Source organism: Rhinoderma darwinii, chromosome 5 (assembly GCF_050947455.1).
Source record: "Rhinoderma darwinii isolate aRhiDar2 chromosome 5, aRhiDar2.hap1, whole genome shotgun sequence".
Classification (NCBI taxonomy): domain Eukaryota; kingdom Metazoa; phylum Chordata; class Amphibia; order Anura; family Rhinodermatidae; genus Rhinoderma; species Rhinoderma darwinii.
In genome coordinates this window covers 11,464,819-11,484,301 of record NC_134691.1, presented here as the reverse complement: position 1 = coordinate 11,484,301, position 19,483 = coordinate 11,464,819, and positions in this window count along the sequence as shown.

The following is a 19,483-nucleotide window of genomic DNA, read 5'->3' as shown; positions in this document are numbered from 1 at the left end:
TTGGATACTTTTGGGGTCTGTGGCACACAAGTCGTTGCAAAATGGCAGCCACCATTTTTTTTAAATTAGAAAAAGGATCAAATGATCTTGGGCGAGCTTCCCCAGGATGGGCAAGCTTCTCCTTGCAGGCAGCCTTCCCTAATTGCACTGCAGGTATCCCTTCCTCTAGCACAGCCAATCATGAGGGGTATAGGTGGATGTCATTACATGCTGGCTTGGTGTTAAAGAGCTTCAAAGAGGGGTTGGAATCCGTCCTAGAAGACATCGGAGAGTCTGACATAAATTTTTTGTGCCATTGGGGCATCTCCATATAGAACCAGTTTGTATTGGATATATTGGTAATATAAATCAGACTAACCATTCGCAGTGCGCTAATGGGCCCCAAAAATGGACCACACTAAGTAATGTCTGTACATTTTAAAGAGGTTATATAGGAGTAGAAAAACATGGCTTCTGTCTTCCAAGAACAGTAACCCACCTTTATCACAGTGCCCCCTCTAACTCTTATTTTAAGTTACTTGCTTGGTAGAAATAATTTTCTTATATTAACCCAGGAAATTACAGACCTAGCTTGGTGAACATTTCCAAGTCACTCCATAGTGACATCTACACAAGATTCTATAATAAAACACATCAAGTGCCTGGTAAAAGCTGAAGAGGCCGCAACATTCGTCACCGCAGCTGATCGGCGGGGGTGCTAGGAGTCGAACCCTCACCGATCTGATATTGATGACCTATCCTAATGATAGGCCATCAATATAAAATGTCTGGAGTACTCCTTCAACTTTGTTAATCTTTCTGTGTCCTTCTGTGTCCGTATGTGTCCCATTCTCTAAAAAGATTTCTCTGGAAGCCACAAGTCCAGTTTCAGAAAACCCTGAAGGTAAGCTGCTATCCCCAGAAGTAGTTGTGGCCGGCCCTACGTTTCCAAACTTACTGGTCATTCTTTATTAGTGTCACGGCTGTGGGGTATGTGGACCCACTAGGCTTCTCCGTCGTACCGGAGAAGTAGCTGGCTAAACAACAGTCAATAGCAGTCTCTCGGATATGGGTACCTGGGTAGAAAATCAGGCAGGTACTTGGAGTAGCAGATATGTGGTGACACAGATAATGCTTAGCCTAGCAGATGACACCAGACGTGGCAGATGAGAACAGACGTGGCAGATGAGGCACACACAACTCCCACAATAGGCTTAGGCTCAGGAACAAACACAGCAACAGGATACAGAATACGGTATGAAGGATACGGTAACACTGGGAGCAGGATACAACTAAAGGAAACTAGATGAACACAGAAATACAAACAACGCTCAGGCAAGGAGAGGAAGGGCAGAGCCATTTTTAAAGTCCAGGGTCTTACTGGGTTGATTGGGAAACTTTAGACAGTTCCTACAGGACGCAGGAGAGCACTGCAGTCGTGTGTGTCGACGTCTCTGAGGAGGGGGACGCCGACATGAAGATACAGTCCTGCGGTCGCGGCTGTCGATAAGTGAGGCGTGTTGGCGGTTAGCGACTGTGGGCATAACAATTAGTAGCTCTTCACTATGTCTAATAAAGGAGAGTCTCAAGAAGGGCATCAGTGCTACTTCAAGAGAATAATATCTAGGCTCCTTTCTATGTATTGGATCACATTGGAAGAGATTTCCATCCATGGCTCACAATAACTAGTAGATAGTCAGACCAGTGAGAGTCATGAAGCTGCTGCTCTACGACTAGCACTCCACTCTTATGAAATTACCAGTTGAAAGGTGGGATCACAAATGCTATTCTGGCCATGGGTTGTCTGTGTCCTCTCCGGTTACGACCATCTGAACCCTCCCCCCCTTTGTGAGAGATAGGGAAATTAATCTTGGAGACCTAATGGGGACAGTAACTAATGTGAGTAATTACAATCTTTGTAGATCCATACAGAGTACTGATGTAGCCATCTTTATCTGGACTCTGATAACTTGCTGCAGCGTGTTGTCACACAACAAAAGCCATTGAAAAGTCATTGAAAAAGTCAAGATAAAGGATCTTGCCGCTGTGTATTTCATGTGTTAAAAGTCAAGATAAAGACGGCTACGTCTGTAGGTTACTGACAGATACTCAATAGTAAAGAAAAAAATAATTACCAAAATAAAGCATAAAAATAGAAAACAAATTATTTCCATAATTTTGGCAATGCTGCCAATTTGTAGCCATTCGGTTAGTTTAGGTTGTGTTCGCACTAGAGTCATGACTTCAGTTCATAAAGGATCTATTTTCAAATGGATTCCAATGAATTGTGACAGATCCCATTGCCGTATAATAGGATCCGTCAGGTTTTCTTTTGGGATTTTGGTATTGTTGATTGATTGGTTGGTTGTTTGGTTAAAGTGTAGCTAAACGTTTAACAAAGTTCTGACAAGTCATAGTGACATGTCAGAAGTTTGGATTGGTGGGGTTCCGAGTACTGAGACCCCCACCAATCGCTAGAACAAAGCAGCTGAAGGTCTTGTGTGAGCGCTCAGCCGCTTCGTGTCTATTTGGCTTTTTCCGGAAAGCCGATGTATCGGAGTACGGGCTCATAGACTTTCTATTGAGTCCGTACACCGATACATTTATTTCTGGAAAAAGCCGAACAGAAACGAAGCGGCTGAGCGATCACACGAGAACTTCAGCTGCTTCGTTCTAGTGATTGGTGGGGGTCTCAGTGCTCGGACCGCCACCAATCCAAACTTCAAACATGTCACTATGAGTTGTCAGAAGTTTGTCAAACGTTTAGCTGCACTTTAATTATATGTCCAATGCTCTGAGTGGATAAACCGACAACTTAAGGATTTTATTCTATTCCCTTGTGGTTTTGTTCACTTTAGTATATGAATAGGTAAAGCAAACATTTCTCTTGCGTTAGATTCCCGGTCTCTATGACAGCTATTAGTACCCCTCCTTCTTCATGTACCATGACAACACTAAATACCAGATTGTGAATCAAGGGTGATAGTTCAGAGGAGGTCGGGTACTTGTAAATGACAATTCTTGTGATTTATCTCTCTCATATCTTCCCATGCAGGACAATTGATCGACTGGTACTCCACCAGCATCACACTAATGAGGCGAAAACCAACAAAAGATCTCACTGATCAATGTTCTGCATGGATATCTCACAGAAGAGGCAAATAAATCTAATCTTGGCATAATATTACTTGACCCCTGTAACAAAGCAGAAGGAAGCTGTACTGCAGAGCAGATCAATCCAGGCGTTTTATTCGATTCTTATCATTGGATGTTATTCACTTCATATTTTTACTGGGGGAACTGGTAATAAACCAAGATGGCTTCAAATAAATCCTTAAATATAGATTCATAAATTATTTTAGACTTTTATATAGTATAAGTCACTAGTATAATTTAATGTTCTGTGGACTATGGCAAGAAAAATAATAATAATAATAATAATAATAATAATAATAATAATAATAATAATTAATTTGATATGAAGTGGGCTATTATTGTTATTATTATTATTGTTATTATTGTTATTATTATTATTATTATTATTGTTATTATTATTATTTTTATTATTGTTATTATTATTGTTATTATTATTGTTGTTATTATTATTATTGTTATTATTATTGTTATTATTATTATTGTTATTATTATTATTGTTATTATTATTGTTATTATTATTATTATTTTATTCATGTTAAAACTAGTAGTTCTTTAATCTACTTTTGCTAATGGCAGTATTAGTGGATTATAAATAATATTGCTACTTCCAAATGCTCCTACTACTAATACTTATATTATTATTATTATTATTATGGTTATTTCTATTTATAAGGGTCAGTTCACACAGAGCTTTATGACGGGGAAACTGCGTCGGAAAACGAGCTAAAAACTGCAGAAAATGCCTCCAATTGATGTCAATGGGAGGCGGAGGCATTTTTTTCCCGCGAGCGAAAAAAAAGGTTCACTGGGAAAAGATGCGACATGCCCTATCTTCAGTCGTTTACGTCTCTGACCTCCCATTGACATCAATGGGAGGCAGAGAAAGCGTATTTCGCTGCGTTTTTGAGGCAGATTTTTTGCCTACAAAAAACTCAGTGTGAACCCGGCCTTATAATTATTATTGTTAAAACTAGTAGTTTGTTAACAACAACAATAATAATAATAATAATATTGATAATTTAAGGCTATGTTCACACGGAATATTTTGCAGGAGGAATATCTGCCTCAAAATTCCGTTTGGAAGTTTGAGGCAGATTTTCCTCTCCCTGCACGCCGATTTTCGCGCCGTTTTTCGCCCACGGCCATTGAGCGCCGCAGGCATAAAACACCGCGAAATACGCTTTCTCTGCCTCCCATTGAAGTCGATGGGAGGTCAGAGGCGTAAACGCCTGAAGATAGGGCATGCCGCTTCTTTTTCCCACAAGGCAGTTTTACTGCTCGCGGGAAAAAGACGCCGACGCCTCCCATTGAAATCAATGGGAGGCATTTTAGGGCCGTTTTTGCCGAGTTTTGCGACACAGTTTCCGCGTCAAAAAACTCGGCAAAATACTCCGTGTGAACATAGCCTAAGGCCTAGTTCCCACTGTTTTTTTGGCACTGATTTTCCTGCGGAAACCACGCAAAAAAATATGTCCAAAATCGCTTCCCATTAACCTCAATGGGAGACGAAGGCGGTTTTTCCCGTGAGCGGAAAAAAACGCTCGAGGAAAAAAAAAATGGACATTTTCTTTCTTCCAGCGTTTCCGTCTCTGACCTCCCATTGACATCAATGGGAGGCAGAGAAAGTGGTTTTCACTGCGCAAACGCTGCGAAAAACACGGAAAGAAAGTGCAGGCAGTGTAACCAGGGCTAATACTATTGTATTTAATATTATTGTTATTATTAATAATAATGCAATTATTATAATATTGCTTACACTAAAGGCAGCATTCGTAGATAATAAATAATTATTTTATTCATTTATTATTATTATTATTAATATTAATATAATAATGCTAATAATACTACCACTAATAATAGTAATAATAATTATAATAATAGTAATAATAATAATAATAATAATAATAATAATAATAATAATGATAATGAATAATAATAATAATAATAATAATAATAATAATAGTAATAATTCTAGTAGTAGTAATAGTAGAAGTCGTAGCACATATGTCCTGCATGAATATACTGTAGCTCTACACGGAAATTTCACAGAAGAGGAAGCTAAATCTGTTCTTGGTCATATAACTTTACGTCTGTAACAAAGCAGAAGGAAGTTGTTCCGCAGAGAAAACCGTTCCAGGCATTTTATTAGATTTTTTATCTTTGGATTTACACACTTCATATCTTTACTGAGACAATTCATTATAACGCAAGGTGTATTTTTAAAAAAAATGCAAAAATATTCTAATAATCAAAGATGATTTTTTATTTTAAGATTTTTCCTGTAAGACAATATTATTAATATACTAAGCAGCAACATTGTTAATTATGGAAACATTTTTTATTAGTATTAGGCTATGTTCACACGGAGTATTTTGGGGGAGGAATGTCTGCCTCAAAATTCCGTTTGGAACTTTGAGGCAGATATTCCTCTCCCTGCACGCCGATTTTCGCGGCAATTATCGCGCCGTTTTTCGCCCGCGGCCATTGAGCGCCGCGGGCATAAAACAGCGAGAAATACGCTTTCTCCTGCCTCCCATTGAAGTCAATGGGAGGTCAGAGGCGGAAGCGCCCGAAGATAGGGCATGTCGCTTCTTTTTCCCGCGAGGCAGTTTTACTGCTCGCGGGAAAAAGACGCCGACACCTCCCATTGAAATCAATGGGAGGCGTTCTCGGGCCGTTTCTGCCGAGTTTTGCGACGCGGTTTCCGCGTCAAAAAACTCGGCAAAATACCCCGTGTGAACATAGCCTATTACTGTATGTTACTATCTTCAATTTATCCAGCCATTATGTTGATAAAATATATGCAGGATTATTTAAATGCCTTAACTGGTTGCCGACCGTATATATATGGTGGGCGGTCCAGGTCCTTAAGACCCTCGCCATAGTATATGTACGGCATGGGCTTTAACTGGCTGCCCGAGCTTTTCTTGCTTTTACATACACAGTGATCAATGAGCGCAGTGTATAGAACAGAGGCGGAAGCAGCAGCAGCGGTGCTGCCTCTATTGATCCCAGTGATCATGTGACTGGTCACATGATCGCCGGGATGCCCTTAGGGGAAGGCTGCTGCTGGGTCTAACAGGGCTGATTTCCCCTGCTGTGCATTCCCAGTTAGGGTATGTTCACACGAGGGCGTCCGTTACGGCTGAAATTACGGGGATGTTTCAGCCTGAAAACATCCCCGTAATTTCAGCCGTACCGGCATGTGCAGGCGCTTGAACGCCGCGTCCATTACGGCCGTAATTAGCGCTACTATTCATTGGAGTCAATGAATAACGGCTCCAATTACGGCCAAAGAAGTGACAGGTCACTTCTTTGACGCGGGCGTCTATTTACGCGCCGTCTTTTGACAGCGGCGCGTAAACATACGCCTCGTGTGAACAGACAAACGTCTGCCCATTGCTTTCAATGGGCAGATGTTTGTCAGCGCTATTGAGGCGCTATTTTCGGGCGTAATTCGGGGCAAAAACGCCAGATTTACGTCCATAAATAGGCCGTGTGAACATACCCTTACAGTGGAAAAACGATAAAAAAAAGATAAGAATAAAATACAAACTCCCCTGAAGGTCTTTTCTGACCTTTTGAGGGACAGGCCATAATAATAAAGAAAATAAAAACAAAAAAAGCAATAATAAATAATAAATACACACCCAAAAGTCCCCCCATGCCAATCATTGTCATAACACTAGTCCTGACCCAATTGCCCTAAAATAGACATGTAATATATACAAATTTACGGTAGACAATGACAAACACAAATAGCCGTCAGTCCCACTGACCTGACGGATTCGGGTTTCAGCGCAAGATACAGCTTCTATGTATCTAGGATACATAGAAGCTGTTTCTCAAAAAGTAAAACAAAAATAATAAAATGAAATTACAAAGTTGCACTAAACACTATAATACATGGTTGAAGTAAAAAAAAAAAAAGGTCCTCAAAGTTTTCCTTAGCCTTTAAAGAAGGAGAATCACAACTTTCCATCACTGCACCCCCACCACATTATCTATCCAGCTTATGACTTCTTTTATGTTCATTGTATTCACTATCCTGCAGTTCAGCCTCCTATCTGACTCTCTCAGATACTGTCTTGAATATTATATTTCACCCTGCTTTCTATTCCTCTGTGCTACACTATCAATCCCGTGATGCCTCAGCACAGATTTACATGAGCAGCTGGTGCCAGTATCTTTTCTGCCTGCTGGGGAGGACAGTGTCAGGGTATGTTTACACGGCCATAAACGCCCGAAAAATGGCTGAAAAATCGGAAGCAGAACGCCTCCAAACATCTGCCCATTGATTTCAATGGGAAAACGGCGTTCTGTTCCGATGGAGCGTTTTTCGCGGCGTTTTGTTACGCGTAAAAAAACAGCCGCGAAAAAGAAGTGCAGGACACTTCTTGGGACGTTTTTGGAGCCGTTTTCAATAGACTCTAGTTAAAAAAAGCTCCAAAAACAGCCGTAAAAAATGCAGCGAAAAACGCGAGTGGCACAAAAAACTTCTGAAAATCAGGAGCTGTTTTCTCTTGAAAACAGCTCCGTATTTTCAGACGTTTTTGACTGTGTGTGAACATACCCTCATTATCCTTCCCTCAATATTCTACTAAATAAGCTAAGAGAAGGCTATGTTCACACAGAGTTTTTTGCAGGCGGAATTTCTGCCTCAAAATTCCGTTTGGAAGTTTGAGGCAGATTTTCCACTCTCTGAACGCCGATTTTCACTGCGTTTTTCGCCCACGGCCATTGAGCACCGCAGGCAAAATAGGCCGCGAAATACGCTTTCTCTGCCTCCCATTGATGTCAATGGGAGGTCAGAGGCATAAACGCCCGAAGATAGGGCATGTCCCTTCTTTCTCCCACGAGACGGTTTTACCGCTCGCGGGAAAAAGACGCTTCCGCCTCCCATTGAGATCAATGGGAGGCATTTTCGGGCCGTTTTTGACGAGTTTTTGACGAGTTTTGCGGTGTGGTTTCCGCGTCAAAAAACTCTGTGTGAACATAGCCTTAGTGTATGGGATCATGGAGGCTGAACAGTGAGGGTATGTTCACACGCAGAGTCAAAAACGTCTCAAAATACGGAGCTGTTTTCAAGAGAAAACAGCTCCTGATTTTCAGACGTTTTTTGTGTCACTCGCGATTTTCGCGGCGTTTTTCACTGCGTTTTTTTACGGCCGTTTTTGAAGCTTTTTTCGCTAGAGTCTATGAAAAACGGCTCCAAAAACGTCCCAAAAAGTGACCTGCACTTCTTTTTCGCGGCCGTTTTTTTACGTGTAAGAAAACGCAGCGAAAAACGCGCTGTTGGAACAGAACGCCGTTTTCCCATTGGGCAGATGTTTGGAGGCGTTCTGCTTCCGAAAATAGGCCGCGTGAACATACCCTGATTGTCTCTATTATAACTGTGGGACAAGAGCCTGTCTACTTATCAGCAGTAACTGAGATACGAGTTTTGCCCCCCCCAACCCCCATGGAGAGCCTGGGTGGAATTGTCCATGTAATGACATCATACAGGAAGTTCTGGTACCTGTTTGAGTGACACAGGTTTATCCTCACTGACTCAAGTAGAAAAAGCATGTCACCAAACTCTGATTCAGACTGTTGTTATGTAACGTCCCCAACATAAAATTTATAGATAGAACTTGCAATAAAAAGAACAGATAAGAGATAGAAATCCTTAATAGAACACATAGGAAACTTACGTTTTGGTCAGAGTTTCCCTTCAACTAGAAACCATGCAGCGTATCCGACTGGGAACCCGTAGTATATTTCATCTGAAAACCGCACCATGCTGTGGTGCGTTTTTTCTGACAGCATTTCCACTGCAGAAAGAAGTGGTAAAAACCGCTCATACTTATGTAGGTCGTTGTTATGGCGATGCGTCCCTCGATCGCAGTCCGGTCCGGCCTCCCTGGATGGCGCTGCAGCCCATGTGACCACTGCAGCTTGTGATTGGCTGCAGCGGCGGTCACATGGGATGTAACGTCACCCCAGCAGGCTGGAATATGATGTCATCCAGGCCGGCCTCGTGGGATGACGTGTCATCCCATGTGACCACTGTGGCAGCCTGTGATTGGCTGCCGCGGTCACATGGGATGCAACGTCACCCCGGATGGCCTGACTGCAAAAAGGAGGAGGGCGTTCTGGGTAAGGAAGATTCTTTTAATTATCCGTAGTTGCGATTTTCGCAGCGTAATCGCTGTAAATATGCCGCAAAAGTCGCTAAATTTAGCTTTCCGTTACGGGTTTTGCATCCCCATTGAAAACCTGCAACGGAAAGTCAACAAAAACGCAAAATAAATTGACAAGCTGCAGAATTTAATTCCGCACCGCAGACCAATTATTAACGTTTATCCTGCACTTTTTTCCCGCAGAGTGGGCATGAGATTTTCTAAATCTCATTCACTTTGAAGAAGGTGCGCTTTTTGATGCGGTTTCACTGCGGTTTCTAAGTTTTGCTGCGTAAATTGGGGCGTTTTCATGCTGCAGATTTTGCTGCATATTTCTCCATAACTAGAGAGAGAGAATTCGCAAGTGGAATCGTGAGATAAATTGACATGCCCCGGTTCCGAAAATACGCACCGCGGGTCACTTTACGTGCGGGAAAATACCGCAGCGTGTACATGAGATTCCCTTCATTGCCTATGCTGGTACTGGATTACGCTACGGTTTTGCCGCACACAAATACGCGTGGCAAAACCGGACATAAGACGCATTGTGTGCATTGACCCTAATGCGGTTTCTTATCTTGGTCATTTATGCATATCCACAGTATATGCCATAAATGTCCAATAGATGCGGGTCCCACCTCTGGTACTCACACCTATCTCTAGAACAGAGCCCCCGACGCATGTCCTACCTTCTTTTGTTCTCGCTGCTACTCGGCCACTGACTGATGAGGTGGTCGGGCATACGGAAACAGCGCAGCACAGGTCGCTCAGCTGTTGACATATTCCCGACCACCTTGTGAGTCAGTGGCCGGGGAGCAGCGAGAGCAAGGTAAGATGGAGATCAGGGGGCTTTGTTCTAGAGATACGTGTGGGTCCTAGAGGTGGCTTATCAGGTTTTACCCCCTGCAATGGTATCCACAGATCTCACATGGGAGTAAATCCACTGACCCCTTCTCAATTGTCCCGCAGTTGTCACCTAGCACAACATATGTAAACTGTTATAAGAGACCAATAGTACAATACTAAACCATTAAATAATTTTATTATACCCACAATGGATACTCAAAAAAGAGAATTACACAAAGTGCCAAAATTGAGCTTCACCTACTTGGCTTCTTCTGGTATATTATGACATTTTTTGCTCATGCCAATAACGATGTAGTTCAATTTCATATAATGCCAGGCCTGTCCAGGAATACATTGTTCAAGCAAGCCCCAATTTCTTCTGTAACAATTTGTATGGCAGACAGAAACATAACTAAGGCCATGTTCACATAGTACAGGTTCTCTCTTGTCCAGACGGCCAAGGTCAAACACACTGTATCCACGCTTAGTCATATAATTAGGTTTGGAGGATTTTGGTACTCGCTTCATTAGGTTGGGCTGATGTGCCCTGGGCAGCCGTACAGGTCAAACATCCCTAAGGTACGTATGTAATACATAGTCAATTCGAGAACCAATACTTCCTTTTTTTTATAACTCGACTCCATGCTGCTGGCCTTCTTGTTATCTTGGTAATTCTCTCTGAAGAGACTAGTATAGATCACCCTTTGCTATATACATCATTGGGGCATCATGAGGCAAAAGATGAAGGTCATTTGTAACCCCCTCTATTATTGAGAGAAAAGAGCTGTAACAAAGAGCAGTTCTCGTTCTGAAGGACCACAGTTGGGTGTTGGATCCAATAGACTCTTATTGAATGAGCATTGTATAATGTAGGGGTAAAGGAGTATCCAGTAAGTGGTTCTCCTAGATATAAGAGATGACTGCCGGGGTTTCCAGCACCGGGACCTCCCATTGATCATTGTATCACTCGAAGACCTACTCACTCGAATGGACTTCAATGGTCATCTACGGAGAAGCTCGAAATACCCTTTATCTTCTTTTACTATTACCTACCTCTCCTTGGTTTAATACAATTTTTTTTAAATAAACTTTAACCCTCAGTCCTATATTTAACATCTTCCCATGGTCAATTTAGCATTTCATTTGCTCCCTTACACATTAAATACAGTATATAGAGTCATCTTATATAAGACACCCGTTCCTACTAGATATAAGTGTGAAGTACTCCATCTCAAGGGTATTGTTTCCTACATAAGTAGGATTTGACCTCTAACAATTCAAGAACATTATAATGAAATATCTACAATATATTGATAAATTTTTTTCCCGGGATGACCAATTACATGGTTGGTTTTGGAGGCATATGTTACAGAAGCTCAGTTTTATCTGGTTTAATAAACACATTTACTTTTCTGATGTCATTGAGTTAATGAAACATTCATAGTTTAAAGTTCTACAGATGTATCAGATTTCAGTTTGTCATATGACACATTTCTTAGGGTCCTATTACAAGGCCCGACGTGGGCCGTGTCAACGAGCGCCGATCAATAAGACAGCTCATGGATCAGCGCTTGTTTGCTCCTGTCAAAAGGAGCTACGTATGGGGACGAGTGCTCATTACTCTGATCGCTCATCCCCATAAATTTCTATCTTGTCGGTAGCGCGTCTCCCTGTTTACACACCGAGATCAGCTGTCCCTAGCGATAATATTTTAGGCTGCAGAAACTATACGATCAGCCGATCAATGAGCGTTTGCTCATTGATCAGCTGATCGTTGCCCTGTTTTTGTGAACGCTTGTTTGCCCGACAATTGGCTCGTGTAATAGGGCCTTTAGTGCTATCGCAATGTCTTATCTGTGGGTCACTGTAAGACTGCAGGTAAAGGTAGTATTACGCAGCCGGTCTGGGCCGTGTAAACGAGTGCCGATCATCGAGACAGCTCGTTGATTGGTGTTGATTTCCTCCTTTCACAAGAAGCAATGCATGGGGACGAGAAATTGTTACTCCGATCGCTTGTCCTCATACATTATTATCATGTCGGCAGCACGTCCCCTTGTTTACTCATTTTATCATATTTTGGGCATTTAAAACGATACAATCAGCTGATGAACGCTCGTTTGCCCGATAATAGCCCGGTGTAAAAGGACTTTTACAATGATCTGTCCTCTCATAAGCACATGCAATGACACACAGGTACTCAAATGTACGTAATAATATGAAAATTTACGTTAGGACTTTGAGTGTTACTTATAGAACAAGGTTAGCGGGTTAAAAAAAATGGCATAATTACTTCCTTTTTTCCCCCCTCCCAAGAAAAATGAATAAATAAATAATTATATAAATTAATCCCTTAAAGAGGCTCTGTCACCAGATTTTGCAACCCCTATCTGCTATTGCAGCAGATCGGCGCTGCAATGTAGATTACAGTAACGTTTTTATTTTTAAAAAACAAGCATTTTTGGCCAAGTTATGACCATTTTCGTATTTATGCAAATGAGGCTTGCAAAAGTACAACTGGGCGTGTTGAAAAGTAAAAGTACAACTGGGCGTGTATTATGTGCGTACATCGGGGCGTGTTTACTACTTTTACTAGCTGGGCGTTGTGTATAGAAGTGTCATCCACTTCTCTTCACAACGCCCAGCTTCTGGCAGTGCAGATCTGTGACGTCACTCACAGGTCCTGCATCGTGTCGGCCACATCGGCACCAGAGGCTACAGTTGATTCTGCAGCAGCATCAGCGTTTGCAGGTAAGTCGATGTAGCTACTTACCTGCAAATGCTGATGCTGCTGCAGAATCAACTGTAGTCTCTGGTGCCGACACGATGCAGGACCTGTGAGTGACGTCACAGATCTGCACTGCCAGAAGCTGGGCGTTGTGAAGAGAAGTGGATGATACTTCTCATCAGAAAGCCCAGCTAGTAAAAGTAGTAAACACGCCCCGATGTACACACATAATACACGCCCAGTTGTACTTTTACTTTTCAGCACGCCCAGTTGTACTTTTGCAAGCCTCATTTGCATAAATACGAAAATGGTCATAACTTGGCCAAAAATGCTCGTTTTTTAAAGATTAAAACGTTACTGTAATCTACATTGCAGCGCCTATCTGACGCAATAGCAGATAGGGGCTGCAAAATCTGGTGACCGAGCCTCTTTAAGGACACAGCAGTTTTTATTTTGTTTATTTTGGTTTTTAACCTCTTGTCACATACATGTACGTAGCGCCAAGGTGTATTATGGAGGGGGCTCACAGGCTGAGCGCGCTCCATACTCAGCCAGTGTCAGCTCTAGATTACAGCCGACACCTCAATGCAAGAGGAGGAATCGGAGATATCTCCGATTCTGCTTGTTTAACCACTTAGATGCTGCGGTAAAAAGCGACTGCTGCATCTAAGCAGTTAGAAAGAGATGGGCGGACCCCTCTGGCAGTTTATCGACCCCCTGCAATGTATTGCAGTATATTGTACAAGCGATCCATCGCAGATTCCCTCATATGTAACAGGAAAAATTGTACTGCATGCCGCGCTATGCTTTCCATAGAAAAACAGCAGAAACCGTGCTGGAACCCGAGGGCCGCGATTGTAATCAGGCCCCGGTGGAATTTGTCATTTGGCGGCACAGCATTGTGTTTTTTGTTATGAACCCAAGCCACAGCGCACAAAGTTTTTATTAAACTCTGCAGAAATCCAACTTTTTAGAATGTTCATCTTACATTTGCTGCACATAGGGAAGAAATTTCCCAAAATAGTTCTATTCATATCCATTCGACACTGGACCAGCCATAAAAATAAGGAGTTACAGGATCAGCTCCAACAGTGACAGGTTCATAGCGAAGTCTTCAGACCTGCCGGGCCATTGTTGAAGCTGTGCGTCTATTTATATCCGATGATAGCGGGTATATATATATATATATGACACAATACAATGTCTGCTATATGTTCAGGTTCCTTCTGTGGTTGGAATGTGTGACAAGGTCAGGCGTGCTATCTAATGAAACTTCACGTGCGGCACTTCTGAATCTTTTCCATTCTTTATTCTTTAATTCAAATGTTTTAAGTAATTATTAAGTAAACTAGAGAAAAAAGAGAAAAATTATATTATGGAATTGATAGAAAATTCTGCTCATAATAAATACTTCTGTATGTGATAGCAAAGAAAAAGATAAACCAAATTGTACGTCACCCGTAAGACCCCCTTTTCTCATATCAGCTACCTGTTGGCCCCAAGACTTAAAGGGGTTGTCTACGATTAGAAAACCATGGCTGCTTTCTTCTAAAAAAAAAGCACCACACTTGTCCATGGGTTGTGTTTAGTATTGCAGCTTTGCTCTGTTGAAGTGAATGGGGTTGAGCTGCAATGCCACTCATAACCTGCGGACAGGCATGGCGCTGTTTTTTGAACAAAATAGCCATCTATTTCTAACCCTGAACAACCCCTTAACGTGTATGTTAGTCATCCACACTCCAACTACTACTCTCAAACCCAGTGAATTGATTCCAACATCTTAATTCCTCCCTCTCTTAGTTCTCCCTGGCAATTAATTAAAGTGACAGAACACTTTCCCTTCCATTCTTCTCACTGGACAGATGCTCAATTGAAGTTTCCAGAATGCAGCTCAATAACGACGTTGGAACAAAACAAAATAAAAAAATAAAAGAAGTTAGTGTCTCCTGCTCTATAGAAATTGATATAGCTGGCAGCTACACATGTCTGCAAGAAACCGAAGTTAAAGGGATCATTCCACAACAACAACAACAACTTATCACCTCTCCACAGGAACGGTGATTAGTGTTTTATCACTGGGACCCCCACCGATCAAGAGAATGAGGGTTCTAGAGCACGGGGGTCTCGAGTCCTCCGAATGAACGGAGGGCGGTGGCGCAGGCGTGCTGCCGCTCCATTCATTCTCTATGGGACTGCCAGCACGCCTGCGCCACCACCCTCCGTTCATTGAGAGGACTCAGGACCCCCGTTCTCTCGATCGTTGGGACCCCAAGCGATCAAACCCCTATCACCTAACCCGTGGATAGGTGATAAGTTGTTGTATTGGGATAACACCTTTAAGACCTGGGATTTTTAACAAATAGATTTAGCCGTTTTATTGTCTACAGACACAGACCTCAAAATGTTTTTTGTTCATACATCTGAATATATTCTTTAGGGGTTAAAAATATCTAACTAGTTCACACTCAACATGAGTTACAGGTTTTGAACAAAATATTTAAAGGACGTTTTCAGACTATAGGAAGTGATGTCATATACACAAATTGGAGAGAGTGAAAACAGCAACGATTGATCTATCACCACCCCCATAAACAGGGGCGTAACTAGAAAAGACTGGGCCCCATAGCAAAGTTTTGACTGCCCCCCTCCTTTAAGTGCCACACACAGCCCCCATTGTAGATAGTGCCACCTGTAGATAGTGTCACACCCCAATTGTACATATAGCGCCCCCACCTCTCCCTTGTAGATAGCGCCATACAGCCTCCCAGTAGATAGCGCCATACAGCCCTCCTGTAGATAGCGCCATACAGCCCTCCTGTAGATAGCGCCATACAGCCCTCCTGTAGATAGTGCCATACAGCCCTCCTGTAGATAGCGCCAGACACAGCCCCCTGTAGATAGCGCCATACAGCCTCCCAGTAGATAGCGCCATACAGCCCTCCTGTAGATAGCGCCATACAGCCCTCCTGTAGATAGCGCCATACAGCCCTCCTGTAGATAGCGCCATACAGCCCTCCTGTAGATAGCGCCAGACACAGCCCCCTGTAGATAGCGCCATACAGCCCTCCTGTAGATAGCGCCATACAGCCCTCCTGTAGATAGCGCCATACAGCCCTCCTGTAGATAGCGCCATACAGCCCTCCTGTAGATAGAGCCAGACACAGCCCCCTGTAGATAGTGTCATACAGCCCTCCTGTAGATAGCGCCAGACACAGCCCCCTGTAGATAGAGCCATACAGCCTCCCAGTAGATAGCGCCATACAGCCCTCCTGTAGATAGCGCCATACAGCCCTCCTGTAGATAGCGCCATACAGCCCTCCTGTAGATAGCGCCATACAGCCCTCCTGTAGATAGCGCCAGACACAGCGCCCTGTAGATAGCGCCATACAGCCCTCCTGTAGATAGCGCCATACAGCCCTCCTGTAGATAGCGCCATACAGCCCTCCTGTAGATAGCGCAATACAGCCCTGCTGTAGATAGCGCCATACTGCCCTCCTGTAGATAGCGCCATACAGCCCTCCTGTAGATAGCGCCATACACAGCCCCCTGTAGATAGCGCCATACAGCTCTCCTGTAGATAGCGCCATACAGCCCTCCTGTAGATAGCGCCATACAGCCCTCCTGTAGATAGCGCCATACAACCCTCCTGTAGATAGCGCCATACAGCCCTCCTGTAGATAGCGCCAGACACAGCCCCCTGTAGATAGCGCCATACAGCCCTCCTGTAGATAGTGCCATACAGCCCTCCTGTAGATAGCGCCATACAGCCCTCCTGTAGATAGCGCCATACAGCCCTCTTGTAGATAGCGCCATACAGCCCTCCTGTAGATAGCACCATACAGCCCTCCTGTAGATAGCGCCAGACACAGCCCCCTGTAGATAGCGCCATACAGCCCTCCTGTAGATAGTGCCATACAGCCCTCCTGTAGATAGCGCCATACAGCCCTCCTGTAGATAGCGCCATACAGCCCTCCTGTAGATAGCACCATACAGCCCTCTTGTAGATAGCGCCATACAGCTCCCTCTCCTGTAGATAGAGCCTCCCCAAACAAATAAAACAAAAAATCTTCATATTCACCTAGGCCCCGTTACACACGACAAATGCAGCAAATCAACACCAACGGGATCCTTGCGTAGGCCGGCGTGATCCAATTACAGGCTGTCGCGTCAGAAAAGAAGGTCGGACTGGAGGAAGAAGGGGGACTCGTCACCAAGACAACGACCGGGTACGTATGAAATGCTTTTTCTTTTATTTTTAATCAGCAGCCTCTTTTCTCTATCAGTGATTGCTAGAGACAAGTGGCTGCCGATTTGTATAATATTTTTCACCGGGTTCGGTCAAAACGGGTTCGGCCGAACCCAGTGAAGTTCGGATTCGCTGCGAACCAAACTTTTCCTGATGTTCGGACCGAAACCCGGTTCGGTTGTCCCGGTTCGCTCATCTCTACTCAGGATCATAGGAGTTACACAGTGGTATTCTGCCTGTCCCTTTAGCCTAATAAATTCCTACTGTTGACAACATACCGAGCACCCGTTCTGAAAAGAACGACCCCATTGTCCCTGGAACCTGTCCCTATCATAAAGTCCGTAAATTTTGACTATAGTTCCTGCTCCTACGCGTTTCACCAGGTTTACTGGCTCGTCAGGGAGATAATGAGCATGACGGCGTGACAGATAGTGTGGCAATGGCAGCGAGTGCTTGAGAACACGCTGTTTTGTGTATGTATTAGCTCCACTTCTTCCGGGGCTCGGTCGTCGGACGTACAATCGCATGGGAGCGCTGCTACGTTATCACCCTCCCATTACTATCGCGTCCTCACTACCTCCACAGTGGGCTGGCTTAGCGGTATTGTATAGGGGATTAATTCAGCCATACCCCTATATGGCTTATCAGCTTTCCCGAATCATGATTGCATTAATAACATAATAGAGCTTAAAGAATAAACAGGATGTTTTTAGGGGGAATATTACAGATAAAGGGGGAAACATAGTTCTTATGGACATTGGGAACTATACAGATATGTGTAAAAAGGTACTAGGTGATAAAGACACATATCATCGCTTTATAGTATTACACTTGCACACACACTATTCATTTATTATTTCTTACTACACATCCCATGCACCACACACCACTCCCCTCAAGACTAGTGGGAGTGGCTATTATTATTTAAAGCACCTGCTCGCCCTTTCATCAGCATTTCTGGCCTGGCTGTGTCCATTTGTAAGTATGGCCTTTTTCGGTGCTTAAGAGAAAATCCCACTGAAATTTTCAGGGGACAACTGAAAGAGATCCTAGACAGGGCTCTGTCCAGGGGTTTGATCGATAAAGCGGAATATAATTTCCTATGGGCAGAATCACCAAAAGTAGCAACTTTCTACACTACACCTAAAATTCATAAAGGAACCACTAGAGACCAATAGTCTTAGGCATAGACAGCCTGAACCAAAATCTAAGAGTGTATATTGACCAAATCCTATGCCCATTTGTCTTCAGTCTCCCATCTTTCATCAGAGATACAAGTGACCTCCTTCTGAAACTGGAAGGCATTACGATGAAACGTAACATGTTATTTGCTTTGATAGATGTTGAAGCGCTCTATAGTTCAATCCAATATCATATAGGACTTACAGCTACATCCCAATTCTTCAAAACAAGAGGCAACCATCTCAATGAGCATAACTCATTTGTTGTTGAACTCTTGGAATTCAATCATACAAAAAAAAAAAATTCTGTTTGGCGGGCACTACTACCCCCAGCTCAGGGGTACAGCCATGGGGAGCTCCTGTGCCCCCTCTTATGCTAATTTACTCCAGGGCTGGTGGGAAGAAAATTTGGTCTTCTCGAACACTTACAACAAATGGCAGGAGTAAATAGGCCAATGGCTCACATTTATAGATGATGTATTCATCTTGTGGACAGGGACTCAGAGCAGTTTTGAACAGTTTGTGTCTGAATTTAATACAAACCAAGTTGGTCTCAGCTTTACTTCAGCTAGTGATCCGGATAGCCTGGCATTCCTTGATGTCAGACTGTCGAGAGGAATTGGAGGAAAAATAGATACTGAGGTTTTCAGAAAGACCACCGCAACGAACAGTCTCCTGAGATGGGAGAGTGCCAACCCATATGCCCTTAAAAGAGGCATACCAAAGGGACAATACCTCCATCTCAGGAGAAACTGTTCAAATACTAAAGTCTTCCTGACACAAGCGGCAGATCTGAGAGATTGGTTTCACCAAAGAGGCTATCCAGACCATATCCTCAGAGATGTATTTATTAATGCGATAAAAACCAAAAGAAGTGATCTGCTCATGCCTAAAGCAAAAACATCTGCTAACAAAAATAAGTTGCGCATTATGGGGACATTTGATGGGGCCCATGAACAAGTCAGAGAGGTCCTACAAAAGCATTGGGGGATACTTATGGAGGATGCCGAGCTGAAGGAATTATTAGGTGAAAAACCCTTAATTACCTTCAGAAGAAACAAAAGCCTGAGAGACAAATTGGTGCAAAGTCACCTCAGACCAGCACCCCCTAGGAATTGCTGGCTCAACAGAAGACCCATCGGCACTTATAAATGCGCCACATGCTTGGCTTGCGACTCCATATTAGTAT